Source organism: Bombus impatiens, unplaced genomic scaffold (assembly GCF_000188095.3).
Source record: "Bombus impatiens unplaced genomic scaffold, BIMP_2.2 scf_0136, whole genome shotgun sequence".
NCBI classification, from domain to species: Eukaryota; Metazoa; Arthropoda; class Insecta; order Hymenoptera; family Apidae; genus Bombus; species Bombus impatiens.
Window position 1 is genome coordinate 2,768,331 of NT_176555.1, and position 18,342 is coordinate 2,786,672.

Sequence of the window (18,342 nt, forward strand, 5' to 3'; positions counted from 1 at the left end):
CCCGACGAGCCGGCTCTTGGCGGCCGCATACGCGCATTCCAAACTGCCCACGACTCGGCAGGTAGCACGAGGTGGCCACAGAGCCGACGGGGGGTAGGCGGGAACTGCCAGAGCCAGAAAGAACCGTCCACAGGGTGCAACCGGGGACGAGAGAACAGGGGGCGGTTTAATGGCGCATAATCGAGCGATACGTGGGCGATGCGCTCGCGAAACGAGCGATTTCGAAAACGACAGACCACGGAGCCGCATTCTCAGCTCGGTCGATGGTCGAACGTGAAAGGGGAGCTGCTTCGTATATCATAATTGCCGCCAGGTGCAGGCGCGCGTCATCGACAGGGACACATCGCGCTGCCTGCGTTATGGAGTCTGGCTGAAAGGCTCGATAATTGATTGGAGAACGTGCAATAGACTATGCTGGAGTCGCGACGGGTTTCGCACTGACGTGACGATGTTGGTATGCGCGGTTTTTAATAGGGTTTATTGCAAATAGGAAGCGTGTTTGATTTAAAATCAATTAGATTCGGTTAGAATCAATTTGGTAGGCAAAAAATTTACATTGAAGCGTGGGTAGTGAGACGATGAATCGTTTTGTAAAAGAAAAAGGGTAATTGGGACTGTTGCGTGCGTTTTGTTGGTTTGATTTAACAGTGGATATGGAAGTAGCGATGCCTATGGAAGGAAATCTTTCTGATAGAAATATGGTAGCAGTTTTGGTTCTCTCGTTTGATTTCGCTAGAATATCGTGAAAATAGAAAAACATAGAAGGTAACATGCTTTAAGAAGAAATAAAAACACGTAGATTAATTACTCGTATAAGGTAGGTACATGTCACGCTTCACTGAACGATTCACACTTCGTCTTAGCAATGTTTCAGCGCGACACTAAAAAAATATCTAAGAAAATCTTCTCACTATGTAGTTTCTCAATTATTCTCCTAACTTTCATCGCAAAATACTTTCGACAAAAACCATCATCGAATTTAACGCTCTCGTCCGATCAAACAACATCGTCTTATCCAGGCAAATCTCTCGACAGACAACAAATCGTTGAAAAGACAGCTGAAAAGAGATCGCGAGGAAACGAGGATCGACGCGTCGACGAGAAAGTGATCGGCCGCGTCCGTGTTTTCAGCAAACGATCGGTGTGTCGCGGGCGTGAAAACACGAACGTAGACAACCCGAGTCCGTCCGAAATTCTTCAACCGGCGAAACTGTTCTATACATGGCGGGGGCGGAAACTTTCGAAAGCGCCGTGGCTATCGCGACCTGGAACAACGTTAGCCCATTTCGTGAACCTTGTACGCGGACGATATACACGCCCAGGAACGATACGATAACGAGAGCGGAGTTAAGGGGCCTCAAATCCACGATCGCCGGAGCGTGAGATCGAACGTCGAGTCCCCACGATCGAGACGCGATTAAACAACCGATCGAGAGCGTTTTTCTCACGGCCCGGAGGTTTATTGGTCGCCAATGGCAAATCCGCTTCGCGATAAGCTCGCCCCAATTTCGAACTTGGCTTTTTCCTGGACGAACCTTTTCTTGTACGCGAAACGAGCCCCAAGAACGAGAACTCGGATCTTACGAATCGGTTTATGCAGCCCATCGATGACCAACAACGATCGAATGCAGTTAAATTCATTTTACGATATTTACGAGAAACGAGAAATCTTATCTTATTACCTGTTATCTGATTAATTTGGAAAATTATAGGAAACTATTAAAATTTTTAGAAATTATTACCTAATTTGTATATTCAAGGAGATGCAAATATCCTTGAAAAATGCGAAACTGCTATAATCTAACAGTAACCTGTTACATGCATATTACATTTGCAAAGAAAACAAAGTAAAATGGTATTTACGTTTCCTGAAATTTTCGTAATTATACCAATTATACGTAGAAAAGAAACGATCGTGCAACTGCTTGACAACCAGTGCTTGTTCCATACAAACGAGAAAAGTAAACGGACACCTGTCAAGCCTGTGTCAACGCGCATTAACAAGCTAGATTTCCCACGTCAGGTACAGCTGAACAGGGTAGAAAAATGTGTCGAATAAAAAATAAAAGCTCACGACCATTCATACACTGGCGACACATTTTTTCTTTTTCTTTTTTTTTTTCGCGGAGCAAGAGTGTTCGCGGTCGAACTCGTGGCGACCATTCTCGTCGAGATAAACGCGCGATTATGCCAGACCGACCCGCCAAACTCGTTCTACCGCGATCCAGCCGGCCACCGTAAACGCCGTGAATGGAAATGAGATTCGGACGAGGATAGTTACTGTATAGTTGCCTTACCTTCCCCTCCTCGTCCCCGCCCCTTCCTTCATCCCGTTGCGTAATTATTTCGCCTCGCACCCGTTCCGATTCACAAAGTGCAAAGAAGGAGGAGAGATAGAAGCGAGGATAAGGGGTGAGGGTACGTGGATAACAGCGAGCGTGGCTTTTAATTAATGGCGCCTGGAAATAAACGTGTCGCAAGGCCGATTTACGGGCCGGCAGCCCGTTGTAACGCGCGCGATTTATGGTAGCGCAGCGCCCGTTTCCTCATGATATTTAATACCGTTCGAGGAGAAGAGCTTTCATAGAACGCCTCGCAACCGTGCTTTCCTACGAGCTTACCACGAGGAATGTGTGTCGAAAAAGGAGTCTCGAGAACGCGGTTATATTTGATGGAAAGACGCGTTTTATGAGCTTTGCGATATGGGTTACTTCGTGATTTAGAGTACCAGTGATAGTAAACTCGGGTTTTATAGCGCTTTTTCTCCTATTGCTACGTTGCTTCGGGGCTCTGCTTGCTAGAGCTTTAGATAATTTCGTGTCATTTTCTATCGAAGGTTTTATTGAATTTCTTATGGGACGTACACGTTACTTAGAAATATTTGGACCTCGAAAAAAAAAGCTTGACCACGCATCAATCTCAAATCGAAAACCATCGCAGAAAGCAATACGTCCCAGCGTCGAAGAAACCTAGAAACGCTCTTCGCTCTGACGAATTTCAACATGAAAGGTTTTATCGATCGTGCGAACACCGTAGAAGCGCGAGCACGCGAGCTGTATACGAAGAAACGTAAACAATTCTCCGAAGGACTTCCAACGAGATTCCGTGCCTATATAAGAAGTTTGTTAATATGTAAACACTGATTCACTCACCTTCTGTTTCTGTAGAATAATCCCAAACGACGTAAAAACCGCAATAGCTCCACTCACAAAAATCCACTTAAATCCCTCTCGACCAGCAACGTCCTTTTTCACTAAGTCCGATCGGCACACTTGTCACGATTTATTTAAGCGTCTCCAGGAACCACAACGAAACGAACAAAAATAACACGTGAATTCGAACGACTGATTCATCAACGATCGATTAACGACCATCCTACGAAAAATGGCAACGAAAAATGGCACGAAAACGTTGAATCGTCGATCAAAGAGAATCCGATGCATCCATAAAGTCGCGATAAACTTCTCTACGAGCCGCTATTGATCGGAGCACGATGTCCCAGCCAACACCGCGAGTCGCTCATCGCGATCCCGTCGTCTCACGAAATTGCAGAACACGATCTCCGTTCCGTACTCAAATCCAACAGCGAGTCGAACTCCAGAGGACATCGTCCGTCGTCGTGTTACGCTTCGAACGAAGGACTTCACGTATATACGCGAGAAAACGGAGCACAACCGTACCCGACGACCTTCTTCGAGAAACTGACCTACGGCGAATCGCTCGCCACTGGAAGCTTCATTCACCGGCGATCGGTTGAATGGACCACACGCTCGTACGAGAAAAAATATCGCGTCCAATGCCACCTTCGATCACTTCATTTTCGTCGACTGTCTTTCGATCGAGCGACGCCCTTCGTCCCTTCGTTACTCAGCTGCGTTCCGTCGTCTCCTGAAACAGTGACCATCGATCCTCTGCTCGATCGTACATGTTGATCCTTCCAACGGTTCATGGGTTCGAAACTGGTTCATCGGGAGAGCCACGAGCTAACGATTCACATTCGGTACGATCGATATTCGTTGATACAATTATCGAAGTAACGTTTTATATATCGTTCTGCTATATCGTGATCGATCACGGTTGGTTGTTGGAACTAGCACCAGAGTATCGAAAATACGTGAACACGTGTCCGTCCGAAGTGTGTGGCTGCGAGTGTCCTGCGAGAGGATGTCGCGACGCGCTACGAGACGCTCGATCGGATCGTAACTGCGGCCACGACGGCAATGCCCCCGCGTCGAGCGCTATAGCGCCGCTGACGCGCTCGAACTCTGAGCTCCTCTCCCCACCACCAGACACATCCCCACTCCGCCGACACTTTTCCGACCGCGCTCGCCACTCTGCTCGCTGCCACTCGCTTCTACTCGCTTCTACTCGCTTCCCATCCGCGACACATTCACCCTGTACCGCACGCACTCCCGCCTAACGTACGGTGTCGCGGTTTCACGGGTGGGATGGTAATTACAGAGATACGTCTTTTTTTTTCATTTCCTCCGCTCGTTTTTGATGGAAGAGAGGCTGGTTTTGATCAAAGTTGGGGGTTGATCATTCCAGGCGTGGCGATGGAGTGACGAAGTCGCGGATAAAAAGAGCAGTTGAAAGAAATTTTGTTCCAGAAAGTAAAGTGATGAATAAATGAGATCGGTTTTATAATTCTGATGTCATTTGATTGATACGAGAGAGTATTTTAATAGGGTAGACTCGTTTGATTCGAAGATACGTTTGTTTAAAAATTGTTACCAGATTTCAGAAGTATAGTTAACGACACTGACTCAAAGATATATCTAAGTTTTCTAAAACTAACTGTCAAAGACGTGAAAGTTTAGAAGAAACCAACGGTGTAATTAATGTTAATACGATGATGTTAACGACGATCAATATTTTTGAACTATTCAAAATAATCAGAACACTGTGTGTCTAATATCATAATCAAATAAAAATGGATTTATTCGATAGATGAAGTACATAATCCAATTACTATAGGATTAATCAATAATATATGTGTGGAATTCTAAAATTGCTCATTTATAGAAGACAACAATTAAATCCACTAAATAAATTAAAAAAAGAATTTCAATCTGTCGAAACATAAAAAATCGCGTTAAATACACAATAAATCCAACCTGACTCGCGAACTACGCTTGTTCTTCCGAACAAGGATTAATTAATTCCACATTCCAGAGCTTCCGACACTTTCACGGCACTCCCTTGATCAATTCTTTTGTTTTAGCAGCGAGGAGGTGGCATCGCGATCAAAGTCCAAAAGACGAAGAATTTTTCATAAAATCTGTGGAACGGGATTTTCGCGTAACCAGAAACGAAGGCGTCGAAATGAAAAATTACCGTCTGCCCGACGACCAAGGGTAGTAACCTCCGTTCACCCTGCAGTCGGAAGTTCAGCCACTCGACCAAGACTATAACCCCGCCCTTACGCAACGCACCGAATGCCGGCAAGCTTTCGAAATTCGCCGTACCACCATAGGCAGAATAACAAAGGCTGGAAGAATCGCCATTATTCGGCGAATTGCGTCCCTTCGCGACTACGGCGAAACAATGCCGTCAGCGTGCTGTCATCAACACACGTTGCAAGCTTGTGCAGGTGAAATTGAATCCTACAGTTGTAAACAAAATGATGGAAGATCTGGTGTTTACGAATTTGTAAACTATAGAGGTCTTTGATTAATCTAATTATGACGAATGCGAATAGGCTTAATATCCTGTTCGCCGCTAATTCTTCCATCTAAATTTTACGATTTTTGGAAATTTCAAGAAACATATAGCGTCGTAACATATTTCAACGATAATTTCCAGTGACAAACACAACTTTTTCTTCTCCAACGCTATCGCTTAATTAGTGTTACAAAACAATTATAAAGAATGTGGTGCTAACGAAATAATAATAATTGAAAAATTTCGGAGTAGATGGAAATTACGTGAGTCCAATAACAGGATGGACGCGCGTGAAGGATGGTCTTCGGAGTCTGCAGACCGCGTATTTTCAGGGCCGAGGCACAGTTGCCGCAGCCGCGGTCTCGGTGCTACTTTGTGCTAGGTTGTACCTTGCCTGACCTAGCCGTTGCCGGGCACACAGCACGAACATGGAAAAATATGTAAATATCGGGACTCATCCATTATCCAACGCGGAGAGAGAAACGGAAGAAGAACGAGAAAGAGAGAGAGAGAGAGAGAGAGAGAGTAAAAGAGAAGGGAGGTCCGCTTGCTCGCGCACGTGACTGCTAGACGGGAGGGTACAACGACCCTTACCTTGCTGTTTTAGCAACGCGTATCGATTGAGGTGCAACTGTGACTTTTTTTTAATTTGGTCAACTTCATCTTTTTCTTCTCTCGTATACACATAAACGAAAATTTATTTTTGGAATTAATTGGTTTGCCCGTAGTATGCCACTATAGTGTAAGTCATCTAGGATAATTAAAACGAAATGGAAGATTTGTTGCAAAACTCTAATGCCTTGCGCCCTTTGGTAATACGATTGATAATACCTAAATCCATCTAGAAAATAATAATCGGCTTAATCCCTCTGTTACTGTTCGAAACTTTCACTGATCACCAAACAAAGTATAATTCCTCTATATTGCTTTAAAATGCAGATTATGATAGCAACCTAGTTATCAACACTTTCAAATTCCTAAATTATCTGCATTTTTTCGCATGTTGCTCACGAACGTTCTTGTTAAGGTGCTCGTTTCAGCTCATAGTAGATTCAGAGACGATCGTAAATTTATACGACTTTTCGCTGGCATATTGTTCGTTACGTAGTCCAAATCTCCTCCGGCTATTTTCAGGTGGAATTACTGGGGTGCAGGCAAAATGCTACAACAGTCGTAATGACGTCTGTTCGAGGAACTTAGCCCACCCGTGTCTTTGGAATAATGCACGGATAAAGAACACGTGAAACGCATCAATACCGTAACGATCGTGCCCTTTTCCATTGCGCAATCGCGAAACCGCCAATCGGGAAAATATCGTAGACGCTATCCTATCATCGCCCGTTCGACATTTCGCCGAGCACACGCTGTTCCATATGCATGAAGATCCTCATCATACGCTGGCGTTACGAGTCGATGCATTCTCGCGAGGAACGGTAACGCAACAACAAGGGCAGTTCTCTAACTGCTCTTCAGCCCGAAAGTTTCCATACACCCCCATTTAAAAGTACATACCGCATACATACCAAATACCTACGAACTTATGACCACGAGTTAGGTATACAATCGATACCGAAGATTCGTTTAACGAAAGCCAACCTGCCACGTCGATCAGAAACGTCTCTTCTTTAAAACCGGAGCAAATACTCCGCAACATTGGACCCTTGCATAGCACTCATAGCATAACATCCACTCGTTTCAAGGGAAATGAACAGCCCTCGAAGAGGCAGCGAAGCACGCCACGGATCGCGGCGGATTTAATTTATAATCGAAGGGAACGGTCGCGCGTGTACGATACGTAGCTCGCGTTCCGAATCGCTCGGGGGAAGAATCGCGATATTCCAATCGGCGTGACGACGTGATACGCAATTAATCCATCGGACGCGTCAGAGTCTCGCGCCAGCCAAGAATAATGACGCGTATCGGAAGAGGGTCCTCGCGCGCTCCGTCAGGTAGTCGTTCGATTATCTCGCGCGTGTGACTCGCGCGGCGGCCGCGAGCGCGCTGTGGCCACGTCGTGACCGAGGATTATGATTAATGGCGTTGCTATCAGTGCGTGAACGGCGCAAAACGAAGACAAATAGCTGTGCGGACCTCTTTAAACGCGTTCACCATGGATCCGCTGGTGTTCCATCGGAAACGGCTGTAAACAGACGCGAAATTATCGAGTTCCCGTAGCACAGGCTGGCCGTGCCTGGTCGCCAGTCCCTTCTGGCGATCCAATTAATGAGTACGCGCCGAAAGGTGCGCCTTCCAACGCTACCACCTTTCTCGTTCTCGTGGCTTGTTCGTTCGTCTTTCGTCGGAGGAAAATGTTGTTTTCTGTACGTACGGGTCCGTTCGCGTCGATTAGGTGTTTCGTCGATGACGCGTCGCGTGAGAAAGAGAGAGTTGGAAGGGAGAGCCGACGCCTTCTCGACGTATGGAAACCGTGTATCTGATAATTGAATCACCTTTGGGTCAAGTTCCGATTAGCGGCGTGAATTTCGCGCCAACCGAGATACGGTTTTTAATTAATGGAACTATGTGGGAGAAACGTTTTTGACCAGCGACTATGTCTGATTAAATGCAGATAGTGAGATGGAAAGTTTACTTTATCGTGTCTTATGGGTTCTGTTTGAATATATAAATCTTCAACGATATCGATCGATTTAATTTGTTCGATGTAGCCTGGTCTACCTTTCAATTTCGATCTGCATAACCGAACGTGTTTTATCTGTTCGAATTAGTCGATTTCCAGTTAGAGGAACAGTGGTAGAAATGATAAAATCTTTAATTTGAGGAGAGTGTGATGTCATGCATTGATATAGAAGATCTATGTGCTTCTAAATATCGACAACACGTAATCGTACAGACTTGAAAATTCTTAACAAAATCGTCTAGGTAAATGAGAATCTTACGTTTCCCCAATTACCGACGACAACTACCAACGAAAGATCGATGAATCTCTCAAAAATTTATTCTAATAATAGAAGAAAAACAATAGCTTGGAAGACCAGGTAGGTATAATACAATATTTAAAGACTAGTTCGTGAACAAATTCTTGAAAACGTGCTCCAAATTGAACATGCCATCGAATCTGGAGAACACGAAGAAGGAAAATCATTTGTAGGGTAATCGAGGTTAAAGAGGGGAAAGAGAATATGCCAATCACAGCCGGGAGTCGATATCGAATGTCAGGAGAAATCGGTAGACTGCAAGACGCCCTCCAATATCCGTGTCCGTTCCTACTTTTAACTGCATAATTTGAGGCGTAACTTCGCGCCGGACTCGGTTCCATTCCCGAGGAGGCTTATCTCTGGCTTCCACGTGGCGAAGCTTGCGCTCCGTTCTCGGCGTAATTAAAAGTCTGCCGTCGTCGATCAAACCCCCAGCCACCCCCGCGAGCTCCTCGTGTCGCAGAGAAGCCCGGGAAGGCGCCACGAAAGTTCCAACTTTCCAACTTTCCGCGCCTTGCACTGCACCAGCCTGTTACCACCGGAACCGACCGTGAACTCGCGCCTTCCCATTTCCATTTCCGACCCTGAGCCGCGTTTCGCGCTCTCGATGCCGCTGTTGCGATTACGAATGCTATTTTTATCTTTGTTTCTCTTGTGCGTTCATGTGTGGACGTAAATTAAGAAAAAAAAGGAGGAAGTACATAATAGTCGATTTTTTGATCAGAAAGATACAAGCACGAAGAATCGTGAATTTTAAAATTAATTTTGAGAAATAATATTTGCGATATCGTCGTTTTTCTCCACTTTTAAGGTTACGTGGTTGACCAATCTGCCCTCCGAGTGACTCAAATCGAAAAGCTGATCGATAACGGTGCCATAATCTACGGACGAGATCAAACAGTGCAGCAATAATCGAGTAAAACAAACTTGGAGAATACAAGCACATGGATATGTATAATCTTCAAGTCTTGTAATATTAGAGAGGACGAAGGAAGGTAAATTGAAACGGTATATTAAAATTCTCACTTCGAACACGATACTCGTTACATCGAGGCGGGAATTAATCGTTGGCAACGAAAGACCGGGATTCGATGGTTCTTCCCACGGACGCCAAAGTTGGTGAATCACGCACGCCTCGCCAACTTCCGACAGATCTTCGGTGGAAGGCCCGAGCAACGCGCAATTATTCCTCGCATGCCCGGCTATTGCGTGAGAGTAACGAGGATCCGTATTGTCTGTACGCATCGAATTGGTCCGCGGCACGTTTAACGGAATATATACATCATTATGAAAGTACGCCGTTCGATACACGGAATCCCGTTTCCAAACATTCCCTGCCAGAAATCGCTCGTTTCGCTAGAGCAACTGCTTTCATCAATATCCATGTCACGTTGAGCATTGAACTCTCTAGTTAAGTTCAAATGATCGATGGAAAAAGTGAAAAACATTTAAGTGACTTAAGGAAAAGCAACAAGCCGATGGATATATCTAGAATCCATTATTACACCTTTCAGCTCTGAAAATATGTAGAAACTCGGGAAGCAACGTAGAGATAGCAATTTCTAGTAATAGTGCACAAATTATATAAATTAATGGCAAATTAGCGAGTAAAAGTAGCAGTTAACTTCTTATGACATCTAGCTGTAAATTATCTGACAAAAAGTTTACCACCAATCAATTAGGACTAAATACGTGATTCGTCGATGTAGCCATTGATTTGAATATCAGTGCTTGAATTAATGAAACTAATTTTCTTGATTTAACTTATGATTTACAAATTATTCAACGCGAATATAAAAGACTTTTCTAGCTTCTATTATTCTGATAATTATGAACGTTAATATTATTGGCAAATCGATTTTCATAATTTCCATAACTGAACCAATCACATAAAGTACAATTAACGTTAAATTGGATTCTTTCGAAAATAAAGAAATATCTACAAACTTTACGACACGTCATATTTCACGCGAGATAAATGCCCCTCATAAACTCCAAATAATATCATGTTACGCACAACATACTTCAACTACCGTTCAAACATTCACCGACATTGATCAATCTTGTAACACGAAGCGTGTCTTCGACGATCATTAAGTTCCATCGATTCGATTCGCGATTACGTAAACACAAGGATACTTCTTGGGCCGTGACTCCGCACCAAGACCTGGGTAACATCCTCGACGGTAATTGCGCGTAACAACCAACGGATACACGCCGATCCACGAAACAAGGTTGCCGGAAGTGGCGGCTGATCAATAGGTAAATAGGCTAATCGCTGTTTCGTTCGTCCTGAATGGAGTTTCAAGTGGCGCGAGCGGCTCTACGCGAGCCAACTATTCAACGGTTTATCGATTCGCCGGAAATCACACGCTCGATAGACCCCAAAACGTCGACCTCGACCTGACTGCACGCAACAACACGTGCACGCATACCAACACGCGACCGAACAGTCGATGGACCCGACGTTCCATTCGTGCAATTGCGTCTTAATGGCCTCGCGCACAATGCGAGAATCGGTCCCTGAATGGAGTGCAATCGATAAGAAATTTACCACGCGGTAAACATGCAGAGAAATTGCCACTCGATGAGCCGGAATTGAACATCACGCCGATTGATTTACAGCGAACATAGGAGTCGAGGAATGATCATCGAGAGGGTGGCGAACATGTGATGTTTATATGTCAAGGTTGTTCTCGTAGTAAGAATATATCGAGAGTACCACCAATAGAGAACTAAGCAGAACCGTAAATTCCGTAAGCACCGGGCAGTAGTAAAAACTGACTTGGTTAAAAACATCCGAATGAATACTCCATAAGGGAAAACATGCTGAAACTATTTTCTACAGATTTTTCAATCTTTAATGTAACTCTTTAAGGCTAAACCGAAATACTTTCAGATGAAACAACCAAAGATTGGATATTAATATATCATCTGTTGAGAAAATATAAAGAGCAGCTGAAAATAATAAAGTACTTTCCTTTGGAAATCATTGAAAACCCCCGTAGGGGTTACCAAAAATTGCCGTAGCCGATGGTCTTTCACATCGTCTTGGCGGGGTATTGGTAAAAGTTTTCAACTAGCAATAATCGCACCTCGGTAGAACCTCATTGGTTACGATATCGCCACTGCGCAAAGCTGAAGATTCAGCCTGTCCTGATTCCAGATATAACATTCCGCGGATACTTTTACATGCGAGAAACAACACGAATCGAGCCGCCATCTAGTTCTCGAAGATCGAACTAACGTTCTTCTCTACACGCTGTACATAACCGTGTTTTCACCCCTGTTCAAAGTTACTTTACCCCTGTTGAGGAAGTGAACAATCGATTCTAAAAATACTTTTGCAAATTTATTAATATATCTGAATGAACGAGAAATTTCTCGATGACGTTACATACTTTTCGTTAGCGATAAATCATGCCTACGATTATTATATGTATATCTCATTGACCAAAGATAGAAACGTAAATGCTTCAAACGACCATGCTTGATAACCGTTGCATTTCGTATAAAAAGCCGAAAGATATTAATTCAAAAAGTTGTACGAGTTTAAATTATACGCTGAGCGGCTGTATTTAATCGTCACAGCTCGAGTAAAAAATTAATTTATAGACATTCGTAACACGAGCGAAGTGGAAAGTAAATGAATGCTTCCCGCAGCCCTCCTGTAATTATTCTACCACGCATGGTAGTGAGATTTATTGTAGGTTTTTCTAAGTGTAATAGCGCACGCATTACCCTTTCATCAAGAAGTTATGCTGAAACGAGCCTGTAAACACAAATGGTACACGTATTCAATCACGTCGCAAGTTTCTCTCGAATTCATAGGAAGCGCTGGAACCCCGATTCCTTTCGATTTTATACAATTCCATACGCATGTTAACGTGGATCTATTCAAAAAGACATTTGCAAAATAGGTCACAGTCTGACGAATTCGTCTCACGATTATTAAGAACATAATCCTAACGTACGTAAGTACTGGCATCAGAAATACCAGCACGACGTAATGATAATAATTATCAAGTTTTTTCACGATTGTCGTATTTTCTCGCGAAACGCGGGAAAACATGATTGCTCCAATCACGATCGTATCTCACCACGTGCAAAATTTCTACCGTGAAAATCATTCCGCGTGCACGCACGCGCCGGACGCAAACACCAGCGATATACACTTTCTCCGACGACTTTACGTTTTCATACGCCCACGACTAGATTATTACCGGTTTCCGATGTTATCGCGAAAAGCTCGCAACGAGACGGCGAGTTTTCCCGCGCCTTTAGCACAATCCGCCTTAGTCGAATTCGCCTAAATCCAACCCAAAACGACAAATCGTCTGAATAAGGTTCTGATTACCCTGGATGCATTTTCTGACAGACTGTCGTCTTAATATAATATTTATATATATAATAAAACATCAGAACGCCGAAATGCATACATTCATAGACATCTTGACGCACGTATTGATCAAAACACTGTACCCTAAACCTAATTACGAGATTATATTATTAATAATGCAATTCACACAGGTGTACGAGCCCGTTATTGGAGATATAGACGTGCAAAATTACACAAGACTGCTGCTGTAAGGTCCGATATAGACTAGCGATTTTTTTACGTTGCGTCCTCCCTGTTTTTAATTGGGAAAACAAAGAAAGACGTACGAAGCAGCGAGAACACAGCGTCAAAAAGTCGCTCGTCTGCAACGGATCCAAAATCGCAACGACACCGCATCCTTCGCATCCTCGTCTAGTAACAAAAACTTCACGTTGTCGCATACCTGTCGAGCGGTCCAAGACTTCATGAAACAACGCATCGATGCTACTGGTGCTTTGCACGAATCGAAGAACAGCACAATAGAAAAACGAACTTAGAACGCATTCTCACGCGACGCGGCGTAATCGCGGCACGAATAAACCGAACGGTCATTAGAAGGCGACGTCCGCACATGTGCGAGATACATCTCCGATACTCAATCTCCTCGGCGATCAATCACGTTGAAAAGTACCGCGCGCTTTCACTGCGAACGCAGCGCCGCTGTTTTCGTACGCCTCTGTCATCAATATCACGCGAACCAACTCCGCCAGATCGATTACTGACGGTAATTATTTAATTTCCCGCGCGATCTCGCGCGGCCCACATCCACGGCTGCCGATCCATTATCATCAGGGCATTATTCTCTAGCACCTGCTCCGCTCGACTCTATCGGCTCTCCCCTCTCCCCCCTGCATGGATTAACGAGCCACGCGGTAATAAGTAGTGAGGGGGGGAAGAAACTGCTTTTAGAGATTCAATTACGTTATCCGCATGGTAGCGTAATGATAATGGTCTTCGACTGGTTCTCGAATTTAGTTGCGTATATACCAGCGAGGTAACGAACGAGGAAGCGCGTCGGTAAGAAACATTCTCTCTCATAAATATCCCAGTTCGCCTAGCTTATGGTAATCTATCCGTTGATCTAATTTGGTCCGAAAAGGAACGTTCTGGCATAATTAGACCTCGTGTGTGTAACGTTGCTCGATTTATCGAGGTTTACAGATACACAGTTTGATTTCTTATTTCCTCCGAAGAGGAGACTCTTTTCCACGCCTGACTAATCGTTTCGTGAATTATTAAAATTTCAAGAAAATGATACTTATAGGCTTTCAAATGTATGTATGTTTAGATAAGCAACGACAGATTCGTAGAAACCACTACCAACGACATATGTTATCTGGAATTCAACATTCTGGAATATAGGACCTCGCTCGACGACCGGGGACTCAAATTCGCAGTTGCCAGAAATTTCAGACAACGTCATGAGATGAAAGTTACGTGAACGGTCATAAGGTACCAGAGATATCGAGGTATGCAACACCCTAGATTTACAGATCACCGTACCGCGTATATTGATTTCGATAACGTCATTTACATCGAACGTAATGGATCCAATGTCTATATCAGGTTCAATGAGCCATTTGTGCAAGCTCCTGCAATTTCTGGACGGTATACACAGCGTTCTAAGTATGACATTTCACCTATACTCTACGTGGTTAGAATCAGTTGCAACGACTTCTACGAATCTCCAAGTACCTATAACAGACCGTGATCTTAACATTAACCATATCGAATTCTAGGAACCTATGATCAACCGCATCACATTCTACGATTCTATGCCTATCGACCATTCAGCACCATAATTGGAAACTCGTTAATCCAGTATTACACAAATCATAAATTATTACCTTGCTCAATACGACACCTACAATTCTCAGAAACTGTTCGTTTCAGGCACCAACCGAAGTTCCATCTATTTTAAAACCAAAAAGCTCGGTTTCCATCGAACTGAAGGCACATGCTAAAGGCAGCCAAAGAGATTCTAATTCGCGATGCCGACATGAACAGTTCTTCCTGGACGTCGCGGCTCACCGCTTATTACAAGGCGTGTAATGGGCTTCCGCGCGGGCGACTCGAGGCTTCCCTGACTTGAGATAACGAGCGACGAGAAAAGGACCGCGAGCAGATTAACAGTACCGACTGTCGGGACCCGATCCGATTAAACCGCGCATAATAAATCGCCGAGAGTGCGATCATTCAATTAATAGCTGGCGATGCAGCTCCGTGAAAACTGCTTCGTATCGCGCCTTTTCTTTTAAATATCGCACCTACGTAAACCGTCACGTTCACGCCTGATAAGAAACTCGCGCCAGCTCTATACTACTTGCTTCTAATTGCTCTTTCTACGTACTGGGTGACCAGATTGTAAAAGACTTATAGCCTATGACAAACGTTCGAGTTCTTAGGATTACTTACTATTTGAAATTTTTCGATTACTTACTTCTTTGTTCTTGCGTAAGATCGCGCAAACGTTCTTGTTTTGCTTTTTCGCGAAGTTTTCAGTCTTGCATATATCAACGACGAAGAAGATATCCGTGTTATACAAATCACTGTGTATAACTCATTTGTCCAACTTTTTATCAGAATATTGTTTCATTAGCACACGGGTAAAGTGGTCGATGAGATGCGGCGATTCATAGTACTTGAATCATAACAGTAATTATAATGGACATCGGACGTTCTAGCTGCTAACGATGAGAGATTCCACGAGGTTTAATGGCAATACCGTAAATTCCAGGCAACGCGCGTAACACGAGCGCATAGACGAAGTGTTCGCGAGCTCCTCCGGCGAGCTTAATAAAACGATGCGCCAGCTGGAAAACGAAGAATGTGCTGTTTCGAGCATTTAACACGTGGTCTATCTCACGTGTATTCGAGTATTCCTCGGACTTTCGAATTTTATATCTTTCTTCTACGTATTCTTCACGAGGAATATCTCAAATTAAAGACAAAGCTATACCTAATTGACTTAAGACATAAAACATCAAATAAAATATAACATCATAATCTAGATATAACGTTAATTTAGATGATCTCGGCGGTTAGATATGAAAATTAATAAGTTTCCTCTTTACATAAATCGGAGCGTTCTCTAATTGGATGCGTCTGTAATCTTTAGAATAATATTCGATATTTTAAGCTTTTAGAAACAGTCACCAAGATAACTTTTCTCATCGTTGTGTTTCCCGTTTCCTGTACGGTTAATCACCCGGCGTATCCTCGAGGGAAGAACGCGTTTCACGCGTAAAATTTCACAAATTCGAAACTAGAAACGTCACACGAGCGTGAAGGCTCGCGCGCGTCAACGGCGACAAGAAAGAGCAGGCCGCAGGGCATCGCAAAGAGGATGTATCCCGGCGTGAAAGCGATGGCATTCCATTGGGAGAAATAGATCGAACCACGGGAAACGGACTCGTTAGCGACCAACGAATCTCGTCCGGCGTATGATTGCTTTCTCATGCCGGTCACCGCTGGCTACCGTTTGACTCGACGATTTACGAACACCACTTTCTCCGTTCCAACGACGTTATCCAACGTAACCTGGCGTCAAAGCTAAACATCCAACTCTGATCGATCCGAACAACCTACTACGCGTTATGTCACTCGCTATTCGCAAATTGAACCGGTTGAACTCAAAGAACGGAAAGTTTCTAGTAGTTTGTTCGTTCATCTTCGTAATCTAGAGGATATAATCCTTTAAAGAGAAATGAGAGAACGTTGAAAGCTATAGGTAATTCAAATGGATATATACGAGAAGAAATTGAATTTTACTATACGTAATTGAAGATTTTCATAGCAATACTTACAGTCGAATAGAATCGAACGAAATAATTCTTCGTTGATTCCGATAATTCCTAACACGTCAATCTTCTTATAGTTAATCTTCTAATAGTTTCTCGGTATCTCGTTCTTCGATAAATAGCCTAATACTTCTAAGCAGGGGTGTACATCGCAATTTACCAGTTTTTAGATATCAAAACGCGACGAGAAACCTGGACTGCAGGCCAGAGACAGAAGGATGGTGTTCAAGGTGAAAGGCTGAGGAAGTTGAGCTCCAATTAAATTGTATCTCCTTTAAGAGGGCCGCTGCCGTTACAGATAGCCCGCGTGCCGCTTGTTTAAGGCAGAACGCGAGCGAGAGCTCGCGGGTACAGCTCTCCCCCGCGTGTAAGAGAGCGAGCACACGAACGAACACACCGGCTACCGCAACCGGAGGAGAACAAGCTTATGAAGCAGCGCCAGTTTTTGCCCCGTCCGCAACGTTATGGGACTAATTTATTAACTACCCGATCGAGCATCACGGAACCGTTCCACCATCGGCTGCCTTCGGCCTTCGTACGCGTACAGGCTAAGCCACTCGCAAGAAACTCGCGTAATCTTCCTTCCAATCTTCGTGAAACGCAAGCCGTTTGATTCGCCAACGTTTCATCACGCCACTTTCTTGCCCAGCCTAGAACCATCGTCTCAAGGGTTTCAAGACTGATTTCACGGTAATTTCAAGGGGATCTTAATCGATTGGACGCTACGCTTTTGGAAGCGGATGGTGAGTGTTACATATTAGACTTCATGCATCATTGCTTTGGAATCTTGAGAAAGTCTTCTAATTTTGTTTTTGATGATCTAGGTGGTCTTGATACGTTTGTTGCAACGAGACGTTTCCTTTACTTCGAGGAGAGTATCGAATGACAATGTTGATCAGGGAAATTGATTCCGTTTAGGCTAAGACGCGAGAAAAATTTTTGATATTATAGCTGAATGTAAATAGAGCGAATCAGAAATAACGTTTCATCTCTTCGCGATATCTCTGATACGCCGTGGCGTGTCAAACTTTCCCGTGTCAAAGTGATACAAAAATTCGACATCAGAAATTGAAATATCTTGTATTGTTAACGAAACTTGTCGTATCTCGATTTTAGTACAACGCGAATTGTTTCCTTTTTAGCTATTGTGTACAAAAATTTTCGAAATTCAATAAAACGTAGAAGATCGAAGAAACGTCAAAAACACTTCCTATCCCAGCAATCTTATTGCTACAAGCTTTCGCCTAACTTTCCTCGGCCCTTGCCACAAGGAGAGACGCGATTTCTCAATAAGTTATTGGTTGCCACGTTGAGATAAGTACCTCGTTGACAAACTGAATTGCAAGATCGAGGAAGCACGAAGGCAAGCAGACGGAAACAAGCGCATCCTTGGTATAGCCGTGGACGTAGGCCAGGCCCCGTGATAGGATGACAAGCCTCGCGGCGTATCTTATCGCGATCTCCCATCGAATCGATACGATAGGAGGGAGGGGGGTCCATGCGTAGTTATGCGTTTTACGTTGGCGAGACTGTCCACGCGAGTTACCAGTTACCCCCTCCCCCC

The 18,342-nt window shown here is 44.0% G+C and overlaps 1 protein-coding gene and 1 non-coding gene across 2 annotated transcripts in view; both read right to left on the reverse strand.

Annotated features, from left to right (window-relative positions):
• LOC117151297 overlaps positions 1-18,342 on the reverse strand; it is a gene marked incomplete at its 3' end in the record, with an annotated part of 172,194 nt that overhangs the window by 77,326 nt on the left and 76,526 nt on the right. The gene's annotated exons all lie outside the window — the stretch shown is intronic.
• Positions 11,600-11,740, reverse strand: LOC112212257. The gene has a single exon (XR_002946077.1). It is a non-coding gene; the product is annotated as a U4 spliceosomal RNA (small nuclear RNA).